Source organism: Alligator mississippiensis, chromosome 9 (assembly GCF_030867095.1).
Source record: "Alligator mississippiensis isolate rAllMis1 chromosome 9, rAllMis1, whole genome shotgun sequence".
Taxonomy (NCBI): domain Eukaryota; kingdom Metazoa; phylum Chordata; order Crocodylia; family Alligatoridae; genus Alligator; species Alligator mississippiensis.
Window position 1 is genome coordinate 50077672 of NC_081832.1, and position 26220 is coordinate 50103891.

General features: G+C 42.3%; 2 protein-coding genes across 2 annotated transcripts in view; one reads left to right on the plus strand and one right to left on the minus strand.

Moving 5' to 3' along the window:
- Positions 1-26220, minus strand: part of DOCK2 (dedicator of cytokinesis 2) — a 520353-nt gene that overhangs the window by 252202 nt on the left and 241931 nt on the right. The window lies entirely within an intron of this gene.
- Positions 1-26220, plus strand: part of INSYN2B (inhibitory synaptic factor family member 2B) — a 140240-nt gene that overhangs the window by 65749 nt on the left and 48271 nt on the right. The window contains exon 2 of the mRNA XM_019487134.2: positions 24703-24814. The gene's annotated coding sequence lies outside the window, so the exon portion shown is untranslated. The remainder of the gene's footprint in view (positions 1-24702; positions 24815-26220) is intronic.

Here is a 26220-nt window from a genome sequence, read left to right on the forward strand (position 1 = left end):
TAGGAAAAGGGTTTCAGACATCTGAAGGAAGGCAAAGTCTCCAGTGGAGACCTAAAATCTTCTTTATCAGTTTATTTTCAGTCTAGAACATGCTTGTTGAGGAATGGTTGGGAATAGACTGTTAGTGGGTATAGGTATACCTAGGCTGGGGACAAACGTTCAAAAAGCCTGAGCTTGAATTGATTCAATCTTTGCAGGTTAGTCTAACATGGCTAGGCTAAATCAGTTTGTAACAGCACAAACATCCCAGACATGCAGGCACATCCCTGCAGTGGCTCAGGCCAGAAGGTGCTAGAGCAGCCCTGCCTTCCCTTCCACACTGCTGAGCTGAGGGGGGCGTGGCCAGGACCCAGCAGGGGATTGATAACACAGTGTTTATCACCCCTAACTCAATGTTTACGACCCCATTAAGAAAACAACAGAGGGCCATTACCAGTTATCTGTTGATTCTGTCTTTGTCCTGTCTGCCACAGTATGGACTGTAGCCTGCATGTGGCCTGCTAGCTAATACACAGACACCTCTCAGCAAGGCGGGGGGGGAGGGATTCCTGCTTAGCAGAGTGGGGGAGCAGCTTGCAGTCTCTGCTTGAGCTACAGCCAGGGAGCAGAGGAGAAGGGCCAGCACTGCTGTATAGCAGAGAGCCCAGCCCAGAGAGCATGCCGGGATGCTGGGGAAATCTGGTTTAACTTAAACCAGCAAGGGGTCTGGGACAGACACTGCATAAACTAGTTTGACCCAAATCAGTTAAGTCTGATACTACATTCAAACAGGTTTATCTCAAACCGGTTTCAGCCATTTTCAAACTGGTTTATGTGCACTGAACATCTGTTTTGTTACAGGTTTAAAGCAGTTTCTGATGACTTAAACCAGTTTGTGTGTAATGCATGTCCCTTGCCCTAGTGAAGGAAATGTATATTCAAAGGTATAACTGACTTACGTTATAGACAGCAATAGGGAAATATGCTATGCAGCCTTATGCATATTAACCTTTGTGCATGCCTTTTACTCTTGCATTACAGAAAACCAAAAAATATTTAAATTCACATGTATCAGCCTTTTCCTACTGTTGAATGAAAATCTTGGGATACAATCTATTCCTTTGAGTTCTATCCAAAAAACAAAAAGAGAGAGAACACAGTTGTATTTTACTGAAGAGCAAACAATAAGTAAAGAAAGTTAAATTGAACTGAAAAGCTGTTAATATTTTAAATCCTGAACTGACTATCTGGCAGTAATGAATTATACTGAAAATGGAGTAGGTCATAAAGTATTTATTATTGCATTTTGCCATATGATATAGTTCAAGATCCACCACCACATTCCCTGGACAAAATAATGACTACCTTGAACTCCCTGAATTATCTATATCATAATATTTATCATTAACAATCTCCAAAAACTTTATTGAATATGGTTTTAGTCACGCTCAAAATAAGATGATTCTTCCTTATGATCAGTAACTCCTTGCAGCTTCTAATCAGATACAGATTTTCATTAGTGCACATTTTGCACCATTATAAATAAAAATGTAAAGTGTTTTTATGTTGTCAGAATCTCATTTTGATAAAAAGTTTTACATTTCGGGGGTAGAGGGGGAGGAAGAGGGAAACAAACAATTCAACATCAATGATTTTATGCCTGTCATTTTTAATTAGCTCTCCTGTTTAATTTTTCCTATCTTAGCTCTTTCCTTATTTTTATATGTCCTTGCAATTGTATAATGCCACAGGAATCTTTACATTCTAGTCAATAAAAATTAAATGAGCCCCAATAAATGATGTGTGTAATTTCCATTTTATTAAGCCAGCATAAAAATCCATTGATGAGGTAGGAAAATCTATTCATTTAGGTAATTGTTTATGTAATGTTCAAATACAGTCTTCAGCTGATCTAATTTTAATATTAAGGGGAGCCTAATATTGAATGGAGATACTATTTTTCTACTGTTAAAGAAAAGTACTATTACACCTGTTTAGAGAAAGAAAAATAAACTGAACTAGTCACAGCTTTCCATAATGGACTTCTGCTGTTGAGTTATGGTCATGAGTGCTGCCAGTCTTAAACCATAAAACTAAAGTATGCTATATTGATTAGATATGTAGAATGCATACAGGTATTACATTTAGATTTACCTAACCAGAGTTATGTTGATCTAAATACCGAATCTTGCAAGTGTACAGAGGACTTAAATTGCCTAGAAAAAACAGCACAGCTAATCTAGAGTCAGTGCACCCAATCTCCTGAATGCCTGCATGTGTTTGCTTCCCAGCCTCAAGGCTGAGAAATCCCAGCCACTCACCCCCAGACCCAGGCCTCTGTTATTCCCCCCACTTTGACCCTAACTGGCTGTTTTTAGCCTCCGAACCCTCCCCAAACTGGGCAACCCATCCACCAATCCACCAATCCCCACCCACAGACCTGCCAGCCTCCTCCCCCAGATCCATCAAATCCCTGGTCCCACTTTCCCCTCTCCACATACCAAGTTACACACCCTTTGTGCCCTTCATGGCTCCTAGGAGTAGCTAATGGTTGCACACTCTGCTCCTGGTCTGCATCCACACAGCTTAAAATAAGGCACATGAACATAGACCAGATGCTGCAAAGCTGGCCCTGGTGCACAAGTTAGCACAGGAGTTTGGGAAGGAGGGTGGTACTTACAGGCCCCCTCCTCCAGCAGGGTTCAGGGCAGGGTCCAGTAGCTGGTACCCTGCAAGTGGCATGGCCTGGTGCGACAAGATCTCATAAGTTGCGTGATCTCATAAGACTTGCTGCGAGCCACAAGATTTAAACTTTAAAGGTGCCAAATGAAGAAAAAAACCTTTAGTTGGGACCAGCTCTCAGATGGAGATGCACCAGTGCAAGCCCATTGTGCCCCCAAGAGCAGAAGACCCCAACAGACCCCTCCAATGGACCCCTGACCTCAATGCCCAGTGCAGAGCTGGGAGTTAAGTGGGGCCCATGGTGGGAGGGCACTAGTTAGGAGCAGGGGCAGCTGAGAGGAGCCGAGGAGGGTCACACCCTCCTGGCTCCCACTAAGCTCAGCCCCCTATGGAGCCACACAAACAGATGTCCTCTGGGCCCTGGTGCATGAGTTAACATGGGAGTTTGCACAGGAAGCTGAGCAGGGGGGGCACAAGGCTCTAGGTGGTAAGCCTGAACCGAAGGGTTGCAACAGCAGTAGCCCATGCTACTACTACCTGTGCAATGGTGGTGCTGTGCCACACCCCAAAGATCCCCTTCGCATTTGGGACCACCCCTTCTGGTACCACTGAGGCCTCCACCCAGATGGAACCCATGGTTCTGGCCTCCACTCAGATGGGGCACCTGGCTCTTGGCTGTGGGGATGCCTGGAAAGACTGCAGGCTCCTGAGGTCAGGAACAATGACATCTCCCCTTGTGAGGTTTGCTCTGTATTCGAGTCTCTGGAGTGCTGGATAAGGGAGCTCCAGGCTGCAATGCAGAGGTTGCATGCTATCAGGGATGGCAAAGAGGAGATTGACTCTTACTGCCAGACTCTTTGCCTGAAGAATGAAGAGGGAAGCACAAGGATGGCTGGCAAGACAAGGGTGGACAAAAGAAGCTCCCATGAAGTCCAGCTAGAGGACACCTGGGCAAAGGTTGTCTCTGGCCCCAAGGTACACTGCACAAGGGTCACCACCCCCTGGACCTTTACAACAGATACAAACTCCTCACAGCACCAGTAGAGCCAGCTGAGCCACTAGCTCCAGCACTTGAGGAAGAAAGGCAACTTACAACTACCCCAAGGAAGAAATGCAGAGTGATCATCATGGGTGACTCCCTCTTGCGGAGGACAGAGGAAGCAATCTGCCACCCCAGCTGCTTAGCATGTGAGGTCTGCTAACTCCCAGGAGCCTGTATCTGGAATGTAGTTGAGAGGATCCCAAAACTCGTCCAGCCCTCCAACCACTACCCCATTCTCCTCATTCATTTGGGCACAAATAACACGGCTCAGAGCAATCCCAGTCAGGATATGAGAGACTACTGGGCTCTGGGGGTGGAGCTCAAAGGGTTGGGGGCATAGGTAGTTTTTTCCTCAATCCTCCCAGTTATGGGTTATGGACAAAGGAGGAAGAGATAAAGAGATAAAGGAGGAAGAGATAAAGTCTACAGAAGACTGCAGCACTGATGCCATCACAAAGGCTTCAGCTTCTTTGACCACAGTTCGCACTTCAGAGGTGGAGGCATCAGTCTGCTGGGAAGCAATAGCCCCCACCTCACTCCAATGGGGTAGAAGCTCTTCTCAGCCAGAATGGGTGACCTACTCAACAGGGCTTTAAACTAAGCTTGCCGAGAGATGGGCAGACAACCACTAGTGCAAGCCCACCACGCATCAGCCACAGAGTCAGTAGGTCTTGCAGCACTAGGAAATTCACTCCTACCCCAGCCCAGGGATTGGACTGTTCTAGGAGTGCTGGGAAGCCTATAGCCCCCGATGGCAAGCTTACCTGCCTGTATACAAATGCCAATAAGCCTCTGAGTTAGATTACGGGGTGAACATGGTGAAGGGGATATAATGGTAGGAGTCTACTACAGATCACCTAATCAAGAAAAAGGTCTTGACCATGCATTTGCTAGGGAAGTGGCAAAAGCTGCACACTCTTGGTGTATAGTTGTCATGGGTGACTACAACTACCCAGGCAAATTATGGGAGGAGCACTCTACCAAATCTGATTGGTTGCATAGCTTTCTCACCTGCATTGATGAACTCTACTTGTCTCAATAAGTCTATGGGCCAACAAGAGGTAAGGTGCTCCTGGATATAGTACTGGATAAAGGAGATGATCTAGTGAGTGACCTGAGAATCGAAGGGAAGCTGGGAGACTGATTACGAGTCTATCCATCGCAAAGCTGGCAAATCAGTCAGCAATGTAGAAATCCTTCATTTCAGGTAACCTGACTTCTATAAGCTCAGCAGGCTGGTTGCTGAGGCCTTGACAAACCATGATCTGATAGAGGGAAGTCCACAATGAGTGGTCAGTCCTTAAGGATGCAATCCTTGAAGCACAAGGGCAATCCATCCCAGCCCATAGGAAAGGTAGCAATAGGGCTGGGCGACCCACGTGAATAAATAGGGGACTCATGGATCTCCTGTATCTGAAAAAAGAAGCCTAAGGGATGGAAGTCAGGTAACATCACTAAGGAGAGTATTCAGCACTGCCCCACACCCATAGGAAGCATACTAGAAAAGCCAAGGCTGAAACTAGACTCTGAAACCAGGCTGAAACTGGCTACAGGAATCAAGGACAACAAAAAGTCCTTCTTCAGATATGTGGGTAGTGGGAAGATAAACAAGGGCAACATTGGACTCTTGATAAACCAAATGGGGCAAACAACAACCGACACCTAGCAAAAAGCTAATTGCCATAATGATTACTTTGCATTGGCCTTCCACCAGCAAAGGGGATCACCCTGCCAAACAAGATGCAGGATTGCTGGGGTATTGGTGAACAGACGCCAGTACTGGGAAGATCTCATGGGGAAACACCTTGAGAGGCTGGACAACCACAAATAAGCTGGCCCAGACAGAATGCACCCAAGAGTGTTAAAGGAACTGGCTGACATCATAGGGCGATCAATGGAGAGGATATTTGAGAACTTGTTGTGCTCAGAAGACTGGAAGAGGGCCAACATGGTGCCTATCTTCAAGAAAGGGAAGGTGGGAGATCCAGGGAACTACAGGCCAATCAGTTTGACTTCAATCTCTGGAAAGATATTAGAAAAAAAAAAAAAATCAAATAAACCATTAACAACAGGGTAATGGAATGTGAAAGTCTGTTTTGGGCTAGACATAACAAAAAATTTCTTTACCAAGTCTCCAGAGCCTGGAATAGACTCCTCACAGAATTGGTGAAAACACCTACTCTGGACACGTTTAAGAAACACTTGGATGCCTAGCTTGCTGGGATCATTTGACCCCAGCTGACTTATTGCCCCTTGGGGCCCCATGATCCAATTTTGAATGTGATGCAGCATAGGGCAACTAGCTAATACATGTGGGAAGAGGTTAAATACTTCCCTGTTTCTACTTTCCCTTACACAACTGCTGAGAAGGGAAGGACACTAAATTTGGATGAAAAGACACAGCCCCTACTTTGAAGGAATTCCAAGCAAATCAAGATAAAATCAAGAGAGATAATGGGAAATCTCAAGTAGGGGGAAAGAATGAGGACAAAGATCTCACAAAAGTGAGGATGAGTGGTTATCTGGGATTCTGGAGTAGACAGTATGACATTTCTCACCAAACAACATTTTTACAAGTATGTATGTCATTAAATTGCAGTAAGACTTAGGATCTGATGCATCAAGGTGACTTTGAAAAAGTGTTTTGAGTTCCTTGGTCACTTAGATGGTTTTGAAAATTGTACCTACTGTGTCTATATGCTTAATTGTATACACATTCAAATATATGCTAATTATTTTAAACGGTTTTTTTTTAATAGAGTTCAAGTGTAAAGAAGTTAGTCTGTTGAAATGAACTGTACAGCAAAATGTTCTGATTGTGTCACAACCTACATGTTAATTCTCATCTCAAATGAAGACATTAAGTTCTCCATTTCAATCCTCTTGTCAACAAAGGCTCACAAGCATCAGTCTAGCATGGCAAGTTCCACCTCCCAGAAGTAAAAATACCATTAGAGAGACTTTCACATTAATTGTTTTGAACTATTCATGATGCTCAGAAAACACAAAACATCTGTGCCCACAACTGTATTTCCAAGCAGAATTTCAGGTTAGCCATAATTCCACTCGAAATAATTTTTTTTCTTTCTTAACCTGTATAAGGACATCCATAAAACATTATATCTCTGTAGGTGCATCTGTTTTTCTGTCATTTTATTACCACTTTAGTGATTACCACATCTTTTCCTTTTATTGTAGAGGCTTTAACAACAGGTAGACACTCTTCAAAGTTATTTCCTTTCTACTTTAACAGAAACAAGTGCTTACATTTTAAATTGAGTAATATACATATACAACTGACACGTTCAGCAAGTTACAGTACATGAAATGCTGAACTTTATATTAAACCAAGTCTGCATATTTTTAAGCCTCCTGGCTGTGGCCTCTTTCATGCAGGAGGTTAGTGGTCTAGCCTTCTACTTCTTGAGAGGTAAATGTTGATACTGTATTGGGTCAAACTGCACTGCAATATGGAAAAAGCTGTACAGGATCTAGGAAACCACACTGTGCTTTCCTTGAAATAATACCTTCAAATTCTTCCATGAAATTAGGACTTGAGTGGAAGTAACAGTGGGTACAGTTCCCAGACCCTCCCCCTAAAAAAAATCCCACACATTGGAGTAAGGCCACACCCTTCCCTGCTGCCCCCTGTATCCCTGTAAAGGTAATGGGTGCTTCCAATGGAAGTTTCTACTACATGCAAGACTGTGCCCAGGAGTTAATACCCTATTAGATGTGTAGAGGGAGGTGCAGTAACTGTGACTGACTCTCCAGCCTATGTAAACAGGTGACTCTCTGGATCCATCAGATCCAAAAAGACAGTCGATTTTGATTTTCAGGAAATAATCGTTTCTGAAACTTATCTGAGGTGGAAATTATCAGGAGCACACAAACAGAACCAGACATAACTATTCTTTGCTCTAGCATAATTGCAAGGACATATCAGGTCAAGGTTGAAATGGGTTGGCAAGGCTGCATGGACAAGCCTATAGCATTTACCTTTATTATGTTTGGCACAAATTGATGGTATTACATTTCACAGGCCCTCAAACCAATAACAATTTTAAAAGGAAAGAATACCTCTCACCCATAACTATGGGACTGATGGAGAACACACTGGGGATCACAAAGGAGGTCCTCTCCTTGGCAAGAAGTCTCTCTTTCCGTTTGATATCCAGAGAGAAAAGGCAATATTTGGCTTTGCATTCTTCCACTCCACTTGTCTGCCTGGTTCGACCTTCTCTCTCTCTTTGATTGCCCCGTTTCTCCTCTTTGTTGTAGCTCTGTTTCTAGGATACTGAGTCTAACAAATCATTTGTTCAGGGATACAGGAAGGAATTTTTCCCTTTGGGCCCACATTTTTAGAGGTCATAGTAAAGACACAATAACATTAGAACTTAAGAAATATAATATAATAAGGACATCTGATCTAGGCAGGGGGTCAGACGCAATGATCTGTTGAGGTCCCTTCCAACCCTAGCATCTATGAATCTATGACTATGCAGTAGTTTAATTGCTTGTTACCAATTGTTTGTTACCACTTATGGCCAGTGGTCAGAACAGATGAAAGTCCAAAAAGTCAGCTCCCCAAAATAAAGAAATCATTGGTAGCCCTTGTCTGTGGGAGAAGGGGAGAGCTAAGGAATTTGTATATTTTAAGGTACCTCTGTTAGTTCTGTCCTACTCCCTCAGGGAAGAATGGGAGGATTCAAAGATTAAGCTGAATGCTACGCATATGCTGAGGAGAGTCTACCCTCAGTTATAAGTTAGAGGAGCCCTAAAAGCCCCACATTGAGCTAACTGGGAAAAATATCTGGTATATAAATATGATTAAGTGGCAAATTTTCACTTCAACTTTATACCTATGTTTGATTTCAGTTACTTGTATGCCTAAATCAAGAAACACAGGTTAAATTCTGCCTTAAGGTATGCAGGACCAAGTTAAATCAAAATCAGTGGAAGCAAATTCTACAATGCTACATTTTTTAAATGATTTTGAATTTCTAAGTGGAAAGCAACAGTTAATCAGAGGCACATTGTTAAATGTGTTTTCTTTAAACTAGTTAAAATACACAGAAATGTAAATATAATATATCACTTGTAAAAATGACAAAAATTGATTTTTAAGTAGCAGGTGCTTATTATGATCTATGATACAAATAAGCAGATGCACAATGATGGTTGATGAAATACATATGAAAATGCTTTCTAAACAGAAGGAATTATTCTAATATTATTGAATCATCAATTTTCCCCTTCAATTTAATAGATAAAACAATATCTCTTGCTGTAATTGCTCCTGTCTATTATGTAATGAGTCTCCTACATGAGTACCAGGACACCAATTCCCTAATAACTATTTTTTGGACTTTAAGTTAGCTCCCTTATTAAATACAACTTGGTCTCTTTTACATATTTTTCCTTAAAAGAAGCAAGTGGTATGGAGTACAGATGCTTGGTTTCTGATCCTGACTCACTGTGTGACCTTGCACAAATCACTTACCCTCAGGGCCTGGTTTTACTTTCTATAACATGGCAATAATCAAAATTTATACAACAGTGTAAAGCATTTTCCCACCCAAAGAGGAAAAATGTAATGTCAGCACAGAGCATTAAAAACCTCAAATCTTTTGTTATAATTCAAATTTCAATATTATACTGCTTATTCAAATAGCAGAATGGGAAATACTAAGGAAATAACTAGTTCACAGCAATTTACCTGAATTGACAGGTAAATGACAAAATTCATGCACATAAAGGAAAATATGACTATTAGAAGAGCTCAATTTGGTGCACAGAAAGATTGGTTTTAGCTTACCATAAGACCTATATAATGTGACAGTTGCTATGATACAGAGAGTATTGCTTTAGTGGAGACCAGACAAAATGCTAACTGGATGCGTGTAAGCACAGCCTGCTCCAGGCTCCCTTATCTTATGTAAACTCCATCTTCAAACATTTTAAGTGAATGTGTATATTTTATAATCAGATTCCTGATTTTCAGTTTTAGCTTTTAAAACATGAGAGAAATTTTGGGCAAGAAAAGCATATTTATGTATTTTAGTCATAAAAATATTAAGCAGCTATGATACAGCACTTGGAGTCCTTAATAATACTGCTGGACTTACCTGTCCCTCTGTTGGTAGCAAGAAATATTGTTTCAAATACAGGGTTTCTATAAATCACTATGCGGAAGTAGCAGTGAAGCTGAAGGCAAGTTTTGCAGAACTTCAGGACTGACATAACCTACATTCCTTTGTGACATTTGGGCTAAATAAAGACAGTCAAAAAACCAGAGGCAGAATCAATCCAACCTGTGCGCATTTCCCTAAGCTGCAAAGATTGGCTTGAGAGCAAAAGAAACTCACATTTGCCCTTTTGGGGGAGGCAGCCAAAATGCCTGCACTGGGCAGGCCAGGAGGTGAAGGGTGCTCCTGCACGCCTCCTGGCACAATGGACATTGGTGAGGGCAGCCCAGCCCAGCCGAATGCAGCCATCCCTGATTGGTTGTCAGACACATGTCCCCAACCTCCTGTCGTCAACACAGACCCTCCCCTGTGCCCAGCTTTAGGCTTCTAGACCTGGTCACCATGGTGGCCCCAGGGAGGGGCAGGAAGGCGGGGGGAAAGCTCCCCACCTTGGCCCCAACCCTCCCAGCTGGGGTCTGCACAGTGCAGGAGGGTGCTTCCTGGTGGGGATTTTCACACCACCACCCTGCCCCCGTGCTAGACCTGGCCTCAGCCACAGAAGGCAGGCAGGGGGAAGGGGGGGCAGGAAGCTGGGCTGCAGAGGGAAGTGGGGGAGGCTGGCTGCAGCCCTGTTCCACCCCTGTCTCCCCCGCCTCCATGGCTGAGAGGCCAGGTCTGGCACAGGGGCAGGGCTGGCGTAATCTCACAGGAGGGAAAGCTGGACTGTGGAGGGAAAACCTCCATCATGGAGGGCCCTCTGCATTGTTCAGAACCTCGCTGAAGGGACTGAGGCAGGGGGCTCTGTTCCCCTACTGCCTGCTCCCCACTCCTGAGAGGCTAGGTCTGGCAGGGGCAGAGCCGAGGCAATGCCAGAATCAAGCTGCAGGAGGGAAAGACCCCAATGCTGGAGGCCCACTGTGCTGCATAGACCCCAGCTGGGGGGGGGGGGGGCAGGGCCGGGATGCAGGGGCTCCATTCTCCCTCTTACCAGGTCCATCTCCCCATGATCCATGCCAGCTGGGCTGGGGAGCAGGACGCTTTGCTGCCTCAGCACTGTGGCAGCCCAGGAAAGGGGCCAGCCCAGCTTGGCTGGAGCAGAGGGTAGCCCACCCACCCTGAAAGGTGGGGTTAGTGGAGGCTGCAAAGCATACTGAGATGCTGGGAGACTGTGACCTGGCTTGAGTCAGGAGGGGCTGTGGAACAGAAGTTCGTTAGGCCACTCTAACCTAAACTGATTCAATACTACATCCCTCCAGGTCTATCTTAAACCAGATTTGGCATTTTGAAACCAGGCTACGTGCACTGAGTTTCTGATGTTACAGGGATAGATTGGTTTCCAATCACTTATACTGGTTTATGTGTAATTTCTGTCCCTAGCCTTGATGTTAGTTGGTAGGGGACAATCTACAGGACAGATCTGACATTCATGGTTGGTCTGGCACATGGGTGCAGCCTCGTGCACCATATTCCACCCATAAACCAGCCCCATACACTGGATTGGGCCACAGACTGACTGTACAAGCCAGATATACACTGGACCAGGCACCCAGGCTGACTGTGTACTGGAACTAGCCTGCAGAGCAGCCCCAAACCACTTATATGGCTCCTGGGGCAACAGTGCTTTAAAGTATGCAGGGCCTTCACTGGTGGTTGGATTATTAAATGCAAAGACTTCAGCTACTTGGTACTAGTAATTAAAAGTAAATTTATTTAAAATGGTCTTTTTCTTACTCCTAACCCATCATTTCCTTTCCTTTGACCAAATATGTATATAGACTTCTACATTAAAAATTGTAATAATTTGTATGGTAGTGAATGAGGCACAAAAACCAGGACAATGACTATAGTATAGGTTTCAAAAAGCAGAAGAGGCAACGTAGGAAACAAAATCAACACAAGTAAATGCACAATCTAAGTATTTTCACAATGAGTGTACTGAGAAAACATCTTATAATGGCTTTAGAGGAATGCTACCTCAGTACTATTTACAAAGATAACAAATCCTTTGCAAATACAACTAATATCAATGGAAAAGAACGAGAATTTAAGTAGAACATACCAGAGTTGCTTTCATCTGAGATGTACAGGGCATGATGTGAGAATGCATGTGTGTATAAGATAACCAATAGAGACTTGCTGTGACGTACATTTTCTTTAGAAATATTCAGACAGACATGGAGCTAGTCTATGTTATTTGATTTGAGAGTGGGTGTTTGTTTTTAAAACAACTGCTATACTTCTATAAGTAGAAAATGCAAAGAAATCTTCCAATTTGATTAAAAGTTTTCAGGGTACTCTTCAACTTTGAGGAAAAGGAAAAATACTTACCTATGTATTGCAACAAAGCATCACAAGAATAAAGTGCAGGACAACCAAGACATTTTGCAGGGTTAGGTACAGAACCCCTTTCCAAACATAAGAATCTGAGAACCAAAACCTGCAAGGGATTACTCAAGTACTCCATCTGTCCTCTACAGTTCTTATTTTCAAATGTCAGCATTTCTCCAATAAGTTAAATCTCATCAACAATCCTGTGTAACTGATCAGAAAAATGGTAGCCATTCAAGCAAAAGCTACAGCAAAGAGCTGAACAGTGTGCCCTCAGTACAGCAACCTAAAGCCATGAGTGAAAAATGAGGGTAGCCCTGCCACATCTACAGCAAAGTTATCATTAGTTTAAGCAACAGTAAACTTCCCATCCTCTGAGGATACACAAATCCACTGAACTACTGATTGGTCTGGATAACCAGGGGTAGTATAGCAAAGAGATGCCATAAAAGTAACAAAAATTAAATCCACAGGGGTTGGTTGTGCTGACTCTTGCGATTCCTACAGCTTTAAGTATTTTGGAATACACTGTCATCTGGCATGCCTCTGTTCATGTATCTCTGATTACTAGCCCAAACCATTATCTCACAGCTGATAAGTCCTGGTTTTACATGGACTGGTTTTACAGTGTAAACCAGAGAAAAGCATAAAGGAGAACTGACTATGTATAGACTGTCCATGTGTCTATTACAGTCATGAGTGGAATGAAAAAGCATATATTCAAGGTCTCAAGCCCATAAGTTTTTAAATATATCCTTAACTGTAAGCATATTCTGAACAAACATACGTTATTCATATAGTTATACCAAAATGTATTTTTGCATTACAGATATATTTGGAGTGGGATTTCTCATTTTACGTGGTTAAGTTACCCTTATTACATTAAAGACATTTATGCCTATAAGCCTGATGTCATTTAAAAATCTATTATTTACTTACATTAACCAAACCACATTATGAGAAACATTGCAATAACAGAGTTATTTAGGTATAAAGATTTCAACTGCTGAAATTGGATAAATGCTGGTAAATGCATTCTTGAATAATTAGTTATTTGAACATCACTATTGATAATAGCTACATTTATACTCAGTAATATATAATCAGGGATCCTAGTTTTCTGCAGGAAAAAAGTAAAAAAAAAACCCCCCACAAAAACCTTTGTTTAAAAACACAAAAATCTGTGTTTTTCTGTGACCTACCAGAAGTTTGGTGGCATTATTTCTGCTCTGTTGTTTTTGCTGTGGTTTTTGCCTCTTGCCTAGTCAGCAGCATGTCCCCACCCTTCCCGAACTCCCCATCTGCTGCTGATTGGCTGAGAGGCAAAAACCACAGTAAAAATAAGTGAGAGAAAATAACGGCACCACTCACCATGGAATACTATTGCAGGTTCTGTGTTTTTCCATAGCAAATGGAAAACTAGGATCCCTGTATACAATGAACAAGAAAATAATAATGCAAGAATAATAGTTGGTACTTGGATTTATCACCGATTAATTATTTTGACTATTCTGTAAACGATGAAGCAGCATTTTGCAAGAAATGTACAGCATACAACCCCCCCCACTATAAAAACATTTAATAGTAACCCCCCCCTTTTTTGTCAGTAATGAAATAATTGACCCATTCATCTAATTAAGTAACTATACAATAATCTATTGTAATACTAAAAGAAAAAAATTAAGACATAAACCTATGACAAGGATAAATTTTTTGTTCAAGTACATTCATGTCAAATGCTTTCACTATATCACCACTCTGTATATTTCTATTTTGATAGAAGGCTGCTATTTACGTAACACTGTCAACCTTAGACTGATTCACATTAGTTTTCATCAACATCACCCACCATCATGGAGTAACTCAGATATGTATTAATTAAGTCTGCACTTCCTAGACAGAGGTTGAATGAAGATTAGCAGCACAAAATAGAATAATTTTATCACAGTATTGTCAGGATTCTGAATGAATTCTCAATTAAGTCATCCCAATCATTTAAAACAGTTTTCAAGCAATTCTTAGAAGCCCCTGTGGAGTTCCTTTAAGTAATAACTGCCTTTAGAAATAACTGGATTGGGCTTTTTAAAGAACCTGAAGGTAATCAGGCACCCAGTTCCTACAGAATTTCAATAATCATAGTCATGTTTTAGAAAATTACCTCCCTCGGACACCTTTGAAAATTATAGCTGTTGTGCAGCAACACCCACTGAAATCAGCCAAATAGTCCTGGAAGATAAGACTGCAAATCGACAATGGATATTTAATTCTAAACAAACCACAAACACTTATTCTAAACCAACACAAGCAAAAGTAAGCCGTTTACTCATCCCCAGTAGCATAAGAATGGATGTAGTGAAGCATTTGCTGTGGACAGTGCCTAAGGGAGGGAAGAAACCAGTATGGAGTAAGGTGCACATCACCCTCCCACCCTCCGCTCTTGCTCCTCTTGCACCTTCTGGGTGTGGCACCACAGCGTTGACAGGGTAGGAGTGTGCGTAAATGAATGAAAACATTCTGGGAAATGTAGTTTCTGCTGCTGGGGAGAGATGTCACCTTACTTTTTTGCCCCTTAAAGTGGTGGGTTTTTTGCCCAATTACTATGCATATCTGCAGCAAAAAAACCAAAGTGACATCTTCAGTCAGCAGCAAACTCCAGCTTTTGCTCCTATACTGCCACCCACTGCTGGAGCCTCCAGAGCCAGAGCCCTGTAAGGAAGGTACAGAGAAAGCTGGAAAGAGGACTGCAGTCTTGGTCTATGTGGGGACTAACGGGACCAGCCTGTCCTATTCTGCAAAACCTGAGGCACTCGCCATGCCCCCCCACCGCCACCGATGTTGCCGACTACTTCTGCAGGCACTCGCCACCCCCTCCTCCTGCTGTCAAGACTACCGCCAACTTCCGTGGGTACTTGCCCACCCCTCCCTCCCCCCACCGCTGACACTTTCTCTGTGTCAGGGGGCCCCAAAACTATAACTTGCAGGGGGCCACAAAAACCTGTGGGCCAACCCTGGGGTCCCTATCCACCACAATGCTGAGGTTTTCCCTTAAGACTCATTCTCAGTCAAGGCTTTCACATGTAACAGACTCTTTCTCCAAACTAAATTCAGGAATGCTACTTTTTACTGCAGTTTACATCTAGTCCTCCTTTCCTTTTACAGTTAACCTTCAGGTTGTGGAAAAGAGAAAGAAATCAGCCTGACATGTTATTTTGAACATGCACCATAATTGTTCTCTAACTTTGAGATCCATTATATTCTACCAACATCATGGATGTGGTTCATTGAATCTTAATCTTGTCCCAAAATGTAGGTACATATGAACATATGCATGCAGAAGAACAGTTTCAAACCTTGGATTTAGATATAATGCACAAAGCAACCTACTAACATTAAAGAACAATATTCCTGTGCACAAGTCTACAAGACACAAGAATGTAATAGTCTGTGATTCATCAGATAGTGCCACGATATCCGAATCACTATGCATCAATATCAAAACATAACAACAGAAAATGTTTTAGTTGCTGGAGATGTTAATCTTCCAAGGGCCCCTCTACACATGCAGGTGAAGGCAAAATAGGATCTAGCACACAATCCACACAACTGCACCTCCTGCCATGCTGCACATGCCTGGCAGAAAACATGATTGTGGGATTGTGCATTAGATCCCATCACTCCTTATCACCAGTGCAGGTGGAGTCTGGGATCATGATCCCAGGCCCTCCTGCGCTGGCTCCTATGGCTGTGAGCCCTGTAGCTGATGGGACTCAATGGCTCACAGCAGGGGCAACATTCTTCTCACTGCTTCCCACTGCAATCCCTGCAGAAGACATGGGCTCTCGGTCTTGCAGCAGGGGCAGCACAGGGAATGCTACCCCATCACAAGCCTCATGAGTTGCAGGGCTCACAGCAGCAGCAGCTTTCCCTGAGCTGCCCCCACTTAGAGTCCAACAGCAGACATCATTGTGGGCCTTACTGGTGGCAGTGGAAAGAACTCTGCTGTTGCTGCAAGCCGCCTGAGGCATGGGGCTTGCAGCAACAGCACCATTCCCTCGTGTTGCTGCCACTGTGACCTCTGCAGAGATCTGGGCTATGGGGCTTACAACAGAGGCAGCATGGGAAACACTGATACCACTGCAAGCTCTGTAGAAGACATTGCCCCTACTGCAGCACTGCAGCCAAGGAGGCTCTCAAAGGGGGCAGTTGACAATGCTGCCATCACTGTGAGTCTACAGGGGAGTGCCTGGCCACACATTCAATTAATGGCATGATTAAAATAAGCTAAAAAGTTATTACACATTTTCTGTGTAATAATGTGTCTTATTATGCCATTAATTGGTTGAACATGTAGATGGGTCACAACTTAAGGCCTGATTAATCATACCTTAAGGTTAACATGTATGATTGGGGGGGTTGGGAGGGGGGCTAAATGAAACAAAACTGAGGCCTTGACCACTCTAACATCACTGAAGAACAAGATTTTTTTTTTTCAGAGGAACATATGCCAAATTCCAGGTTCAGTCGACATATTTTTGCCTTCCAAAATTATCCACTAAATTACAGTAGGATATAAAATCCTGGCTTTGCATTCCAAACTGTGGTATAGTGTTTCTTAAAACAGCTGCTGCTTAAAATACTGAAGTATCTACATTTCAGTGACAGACAAGGTCAATCATATATTCTTTATCTTCTTGGCAGGGAAGGCATGAGGCTTCATTATCAATATTTACATATATGAAAGGAAAACAGTATTCAAAAGCAAATGATTTTTTTGACCATGTCACCATAAAGGAAAAAGAAAGGCCTGGTGTTTAAGCCATAGAACACCAAAGTTAGGGTTTGCATTTTGTACCCCTTCAGTAATAGCTTTTCTGTGATATTAAAAAGGAACATACTCTGTCACAAATTCCACATGTGTCAAATAAGGCCAGTTAGGCATATTACAGCTGGTTGATGCATTTTACAAATTACAGCAAAATATTTGCAAAAAGTTTCATGATGTTTTGAGTAGCTGTAATCCATTTCTTTTCAGAAATGCATTCATTCCCACTTGCAAGTGCAAGAAGTGAGGGGTAGTAGACAGGCCTTAAGTGGGCAAAGTGAGCCTGGTTGCCAGCAGCCTATTTCCAAGTACTTGTTTGGGCATGGCTGCCTGCTTATATACACCAGTCCCTTCAGCACTCAACATGCTACTGAACAGAGCAGATGCCTCTCTGCCTGGCTCCTGACCAGCCAGGGTCCTGACAACAGTCTCCTAACTCCAGTGCAGGTCCTTGCTTCCTGAAAGTCAGCTCCTAACTCCTTGCAATTTAATTACAGCTCTTTGCTCTCTGTTGGCCAGCTCCTTGCTCTTCAGTCCAGTTCAGACTTCCATCTTCTAACAGGCAACTCTGGGGTTTAGTTCAGCGATCACTCACATTGCAGTTCCCTACAGCTATACTGAAGGTTTCCCTCGCTTTACGTGGTAGATGTGTTCCTGACAAGCCGTGCGTGACTCAAATTCACATAAAGGGAACCCACTTTACAAGGTAACAAATAGGGATATGTTCCAAGACCTCAACTGCAACGGCAACAGGTAAGTCTGCGGGGACCGGAGCGGCGCCAGGCTCTTCCCGGCAGGAGACTGGGGTGGACTGCACTCAGGCTGGGTGGCAGTGGTGCTGGGAGGAGGGCTGGGGGTGGGGACTGCAGCTACACCAAAATTCACAATAACACCCCCCCAAACCCACCCCTAGTGCTGCTGCTACCTTCCCTGAGCACAGAGTGGCCCAACCCCCTCTCCCCCCCCCACTGGGAAGATCTGAGCCCCAGGTGAGTGGGGCCTTGATCTGCACCCCCACCAGTGGTGAGGGAGGGACTGGGGTTGGGGCAGAAGCAGGCACTGCATAGCCAGGGTGGGGTGCAGGACAGGGGAGTGTGGCTCTTGTTAATATGGGGCTGCCACTGTGGGCTGGGGCTGGGGGCCATGCCAGGCTCTTCCTGGTGGGGAGTTGGGCCATGCTGTGCTCAGAGCAGGTGGCAGCGGTGCTGGGAAGGAGGTTGGTGGGGTCTATAGCAAATTTTGGGGTGGCCCCCTGTAGCAGCCCACCCCCTGTAGTGCCCCTCCCAGCAGCCTGCCATACTGTCTCAACACCTGCCGGGAAAAGCCCAGTGCAGCCCCTGGCCAAAGCACACTGTGGCATCCCATAGCAGCAGGAGCCATGCCCCCTGTCCTGTGCTCCAACCCAGCCGTGAAGTGCTGCCTCTGCCCCAGCTCCAGCCCCACTCCCTCGCTCACCACTGGTGTGGGCGCAGATTGAGGCCCCACTCACCCCCGCCCCTGCTCCTGCCTGTGCCCCACTCCTTTCCTTACCACTTTGGCTTCAATCTGCCCCCTACCACAGCCCTTTCCCCTCTCCCCACAGACTTACCTACTGCTGATTGTGTAAGAGTAAATTTGCCTTGTATATAACAAATTTTGGGTATAAAAAGGATCACTGCATAAGAGCAAATTCACATATACAGAACAAATTCACATACACGTATATAAAATGAGAGAAACCTGTAGAGCCATCTGCTCTGGACTCCTTTTGCCTCCAATCTGGACTCCTCTTTCTGACTCCTAACCTCATCTGCTCCTAAGTCATGAATCTTTAAGGAAACTGTCCATGTCCTAGTCAACCTGACAAGAAGTGCTTTGAGATCTTTGCTACACAGTGGAAATGCACAATTTACTATTATTTTGATATTGCAAAAAAACTACACATAGGCTTACAAATACCCCACTTCCAGTTGTTGCAAGCTTCTTGTGGCTGTGCATGTACTTTCTTTATCCTGCAGCTCAAAATGTTTTCCCTGCAGTTACTTCAGTCCTTGTTTCAAAATCTGCCTGAAAGGATTGCTTTTCCTTGTGGTTATTTCAATCCTCATTTCAAAATATGCCTGAGAAAATTGCTTTTACACATGGTAAGAAAGTGGTTTTATTAATTTCAACAAAGATTATTTTACATAAAAGAGAAATAAAGCTGAAAATAGGTCAAAGATTTTTTTGTGAAGCAGCCCACTGAACAAGGAAGCAAGTCTCCAACTGCAACCTGCACAATCAATCTGCTGATCTTTTTAAAAAAGTTAAAAGAACAGGCAATAAATCAGGAGCAAAATACATTTGTTACTCTTTTTTTTTTAAGACACCTTGATCTGCAATCTTAGATGATTTTGCCTTGACCTTGCATATACATGTGAAAGACAAAAGACAAAAAGTGCTTTTCTTCTCACTTCTGTCTTCTGATCAAATTTTTTATATTATAGCCATAAACATATCCCATTTTTTATTTTTCTTTCAGCTGAATATAAAGAGTAAAAAATTATCTTTACAGAAAGGAAAAATGCCAAATTTAAATATTTTAAAAGAGCATATATGTATACAAAATATTAGGGGCATGCAGCATGCATGTATTAAGACTTGAATTCAATCTGCTAAATGTAAATCCTTTTTGAAAATAAGAATTGCTCCAGTGATGTTTACCAAAAGAAATGAATGGCATTGGTGAATCTGTAATATTTCTATTGTGAATATGTTAAAAATTCTGCCAGAAAAGCAGATGATGTTTTTAATGACAAGGGCAGAATAATCCAGGTATTAATCACAAGCTTTGGAAGAAAGTAAAGCAGTAGAAAAAATTATTTACAGCAACAGAAAAATAGGCAAAAAAAGAAAAGGAAGAAAAACCTGAGTAGAACCCTAAAGATATATGGGATTTATACATAATATAGTATTTAGTTATATTTAATATTATCTTTCTGAACTGTGTTTTTCCTTAAGATAACTAGCTGTTGTGCATAGAACTGCTCAATTAAGAACAGTACCAGTTTAATGCCAATCATTTCAATTAAGTTACCATTGTGTGATATTTGTAATTCAGTAGTGCTCAGAGGTCCCTATCATTTTGAACCCCACCATACCTATGTTCCAGACAAACAAGTAATAAAACATGGGGCATATGCTGAAGTTATCAACTGCTGATGTTCATCATAAATCTATGATAACCTGCCTACATGTAATTTATGTAACAAAGGTCATGGATTTCCTTTTGACATGAAAATATTTCTTACTGGGTGCATCTACACGTACAATTAATTTAAAGCAATAAACTCCAGAGCAGTTTGAGCTGAAGTAAACTACTTTCAGGCACAGTGTCTACATATATGCCCAGTGTCGGAGGATCACCCTCTGCACCCCAATGACATCCACCTGCCTGTCCCCACAGAAGAAAAGCCCTGGCTGCATCCAAGCACTTAAAAAAAAAAAAAAAAAAAAGCAAGCATCACACTCACTGGCTCCTGTCAGTCATGGGGGCAATCCCTGCAGCCCCCTACTGCCCCATGCTATGTGGGGGTGGGGCTTTGCCAGGAACCCCACAGATACCCCAATGGCCACTGCCAGTGAGTGCAGGGCTTTTTTTGTTTTGTTTTTTTTAAAGTGCCAGAATGCTGGGGTCAGGTGGCGCAGCCATTGATGGGGCTGGGAGAGCAGGCAGGGGTCGGGGGCACTCAGGGGAGCTGGGGGAGCAGACAGGGGATGGGGCCTAGTGAAGGCCCCCCCCCCCAATGGTCCCCTCCACTCTTCTACAGCCTTTCCCCTGCCCCCTACTTACCAGCACAGAGCCTGGATCCAGCTTCCTGTAGTGGTAAGTGGGGACTGCCCAAATTTCTTAATCTCCTCTGAATCTTTTCTGAATTGATTCGGAAGCTTTGAATCAGTTCAGACCTTGTGACTGGTCTCCTGATTTGATTCAGATTTGGAGATTCAGCCACTGAATCGGGCTGAATCTCCTCTGAATCGAATCAGCAACTGAAGCTTTGACAGCCCTAATATCTATATCTATACATCTATATATATATATATATATATACACACACACACACACACACACACAGACAGATGCTATCCAATGATCCTTGAATGTAAGATATCTCAGAAATCCATGGAGCAAGGATCAGATACTAGACATTCCTCCTTCCAGGGAAATTTTCTCATTATTGAGCTACAGTTATATATGCTCTCTTTCACTTGCTTTATGAACCTTAAGTTTCTCTGTGCCCAATGGCACAGCTTGAACATAATTGTGTGTTTAAGGTATACAACTGGGAGGTGGGAGATATGGGTTTAAGCCTTTTAAGAAGGCCTAGAATGTAGGTCTCACTTTCTGGGCATGTGCTTTACCACTTAGGCATTACCTCAGAGATTGGCACACCAGCCTCCCTTTCCTTTTCCACCCCATCACTGTCCATGTCTTTGAAAGTAAATGGCTATGACTGCTGTGGTTTGTGCTGAACCTACCACTGCTGGTGTGTGTTAGGGCATATACTATACTAGTCTCATCAGAAATCATAGCACAGATGCTTGGTTTGCAAATCCTAAATGGTTGCAGTCATGAGACAGGTGTTAGAATGGCAGCATCTCTGGGCATATACAGTAGCAGAACTTTGTGCATCTTAGTAACTTTCTAAGATAAAGCTCTGGTGACTATAGACTCTCAGGTGCTTAATCAATCATTCATGTGTACATTTTATGCATTTCAGCCTTGGACTTAAGGAACTAAATTCCACAGCAGGTACCTAAAGTACTTTCAGCATGTCAGCGCTTCTGCAGTACCTGCTTGTATGCATACTCTTATCAAATGGGAGGCAACTCACTTACCTGCAGAGTGTGCTTCCTCACATTTACTTCAGCATCACAGCAGGCAGTTACTGAGAGAGCTTACATGCTACAAATTCACATTTTAGTTCATCCTGCAGTAACTTGTTTTTTGCCTGTACCTTTGTGCTAGGAGCATCCACCCAAGATGGCAACAGAGGTTGTAGAAAGACAGAGCGAAACAGAAAACCCAGATCCCTGCTTATTAGCATATTTTTTCTGTCTGGAACATGTTTGGATACAACCTTGCTGGATATGCTATGGCCAAGTAAACATATCCTATAAAGGTGTTTAAGACACCTAGAACTGAGTATGTGGTGATGGCATAAGTATCATATCCCTTCTACTTGCCAAAAAAAAAAAAGCATACTTGGTGGTATCAAGCCATCATGTAGGATATTTGCCTACATTACCTGACAGGTTTCTTAGCTGTGATTTTTACAGAACACTGTGCAAGATTTTCATACAGTGCAAACCTTATTGATTTTTCTACACTGTTAAAAAATCTTCTAATAAATTGAGGGTGCTATAAAAGGGCTTGCTATAAAAATATAGGCTGGCTTAAATTAAATGTGAAGCTATTAACATTTGTTATACAACCCATCAAACTGTAATGAGTTCCTTTCTGGCCTTACTGAACTTGAACCTTTGCAGAAAATAGGCTTGTAAACTCCACTGGGGTTTCTTGTGTTATGAAAGTTTAAGTTGATCATTAAAGTCCACCCTAGAATGATCCAAGATTGTCTTTCTGTAGGTTATCTTCAAGAGTAAACTGAACAAAAGAAGTGCTGATAATGACATAATCTTTTGTTAGTTGTAAAATGAATTGTTGCATATTATGCTAATGTTACATTACCATTAAATTGTTAAATTTCTTTATGCTTTTATATTAAAAAAATTACTGCCACTTAGGATATAGTGTTTTTCCGCCCATTTTTGAACACTTTTCATCTCAATAGAAAAATGTGCGACAACTTTGCTAGCATTTTCCCAGCATGAATATTTTATATTACAGAGGAAAAATATATTGGACAAGAAACAAACAATTGTTTCACAGATGAAAATGTGTTTCAGCAGAGTAAATTACTCTGCCACAGTATAGTTCTTGCAGGCAAGCTAAGGAAGTATGGACTGGATGAATAGACAATAAGGTGGATAGAAAACTGGCTGAAGCATTGGGCTCAATGTGTAGTAATCAATGGCTTGATATATAGTAGGCAGCTACTATCAAGTGGAGAGTCCCAGGGGTCAGTCCTGAGGCTGGTTTTGTTCAATGTCTTCATCAACAACCTGGAAGATGGCATAGAGTGTACCCTCACCAAGTTTGCAGATGACCAAGATTGGGGGAGTAGTAGATAAGCTGGAGGGTAGGGCTAGGATTCAGAGTGACCTCAACAAATTGGAGGACTAGGCCAAAAGGAATCTCATGAGGTTCAACAAGGACAAGTGCAAAGTCCTGCACTTAGGACAGAACAATCCCATGCACCAGTACAGGCTGGGGGCCGACTGGCTGGGCAGCAGCTCTGAAAAAAAAGACTTGAGGGTTACAGTAGACAATAAGCTGGATATGAGTCAACAGTGTGCCCTTGTTGCCAAGAAGGCTAAGAGCACACTGGGCTGCATTGGTAGGAGAGTTGCTAGCAGGGAAAGGGGAGTGATTATTTCCTTCTATTTTAGTACTGGTAAGGCCACATCTGGAGTACTGAATTCAGTTTTGGACCCCTCACTACAGGAAGGATGCGGACAAATTGGAGTGCATCCAGCATAAGACAATGAATACAGTGAGGGGGCTGGGGCACATGACTTATGAGGAGACTTTGAGGGAACTGGGCTTATTTAGTCTGCAGAAAAGAAGATTGAGAAGGGATTTCATAGTAGCTTTTAACTACCTGAAGGGAAGTTCAAAAGAGGATGGAGCTAGACTGTTTTCAGTGCTGGCAGATGACAGAACAAGGAGCAATGGTCTCAAGTTGCAGAATAGTTAAATATTAGGTTAAATATTAGGAAGAATTTTCTCACCAGGAGGGCAGTAATACACTGGACCAGGTTACCGGGAGAGGTTCTTGACTCTCCATACTTGGAGGTTTTTAAGACCTGGCTCATGAAGCTAATTAGTCAACTACGATAAAGACCACATGTAGGTAGATGCACCCATTAACCCTTAGAGAAAAGATAAATACTGTTCAACTTATTAGAAATGAAATGCAGAGAGGGATAAAGACAAATGTAGGGTCATTAGGCCAAAAATGTCCTAAAATCCTAACTCAGTTCCTTATTTTTTCTAGGTGTTTCTGTGCCTTTGACCTTATGATAAGAGTACCTCAAAAGTTTTATCAGATGATTCTTATAATATGCCTGATAATTTGGAATGTATCATTCCAATTTTACAAATTAGCATTTGAAGCATGGAGAAATTAAATTACCTGTGCAGGGTCATGCATAGAGTTCATAAGATGGAATCAACACCAGAACTACTTAGATCAGATCAAGAGCAATATCTATATTCCCATTATTAATTTCTATTAAACTGTTTTGTTCTGTTTCATAAAGCTTTGTAAGTATTAGCATTTTCTTTACTGAGAAAGGTCTTAAAGTTTTGGGATTTAGAAATCCTATACAACTAGCCCTGAATTTTACTATTTCATTTTTTAAATTTTCAGATTGCCCTAATCTGGAGTAACAGTATGTCTAGGACTGCGGTACATACTTTAAACTATTTAAATTTAAAACACTGATATATTTTCCAGGTTATCATTATGAAATATGAAGCCTAAAACAAAACATTTTTTTCTGCCAATACAATATAGACATGGATTATAAGCGAATCTAAATGACAACAGCAAGAATATAAATCATGAAGAGGAATAGTAAAAGTTCCCAGTACAAATCATCATATCACAATGGATAACCCGTTACAAGGTAATATTACTTTTGCTTATTCATTCACCTGATTATTTACCTTTTATGGACACATGAAATATGATTTGGATTATACAATTTACCAATAGGCTGCAATGCAGTCTCAGGAGTGTTTCAGTGCCTTTCAGTGTAGAGGTAGGTGATTCTCTCATTCTTAAAATGGCACTTAGACTATAGTAACTTGCGCATCAACTGCTGTTATTATGTAGGTGCAACTGAGTTGACACCTATAGTTTTTTCCTTTAAGAAAGTGTGTCCATATTTGGTAGCTAGCCTTATTACTGTGAAAGTATACTTTAGCTTAGCAGTCAAAATGATTTTTTTTTTAAGCAACAGTCTACGCAAACACATCTGTTTTCCCAAAAGGTCGTGAACTAGGTAAGAGTAACTTTGTGAATCAGGTTCTACTGGAACTCCCTCTCACTATCTTAAAGAGATAGACCTTTTAAAAAACTGCTACAGTTCTTCTGAATTTCTTGTTCTCAGTTCTTTTATCATTGGCATTTCCCCTTAACAATCATCAAGCGTTTGTTGAAAAAACATTCATCTTGATCCAGCCTTCTTCCTCCCCAACTTGGGTTTCCCTTTCAGTCCTCCATTAAATTAAACCAATATATTAATATAATAAACATCTCAAATAGGTAAATATACAATATCGATATAATGTATTACAGAATAACCAACCCATTTCACTTGCATAGAATTAGAGGTGAATAAATAGGTGAAAAAAATGCTGAAAGAGAAGTCAAGGCAGTAGTAATTGGAAACAGTGATTGATTATCTAAATGTAAATTCAGATTTCAATTTGGGTTGTCCCAACTTCCATTTCAAAGATAGAGTATAATTAATGTTGCTTAGTGTCACTGGAAGGCATGCAGATACTACAGTGATGAGCTCAGTACATAAAGTCAGCAAAAGAGATTGCAAACGAGAGACAATGTTAACTCTTTTCTCATAAGGTTACAATGGCACAGTTGTAGTTCCAGAGTAAGGAACAACAAATCAACTACAGAATAGTTTATTTGGGTATATACAAACATTTACCATGCCCCATCCAGCTTTAGGTGGCTTACTTCAAACCATCTAAACCTAGACTGTGATCATCATGTACAAGTGTTTGCTGGTGTTTGGAGTGAAGCAGGAAGCCCAAAGTAAGTAACTCAGGGTATGGGGAGGGGCTGGTACAGGATCAGGAACCAGGTGGTTTGGCTTGGGGTGTGGGAGGGACTGTCAGGTTCAGTGGGCATTGGTGGGCCTGCAGTGGGGGTTGGTAGGCAAAAAAACTGCCCAGGGTTTCACGGGGCGGGGTAGGAGGGGGATGGGAAGGGAAGGGTCGGAACACCACAGGTCTGTGCTTAAAGGCATGCAGGCCTAGATCAGGTTAACCCTTTCTTGATTTAAGTTAG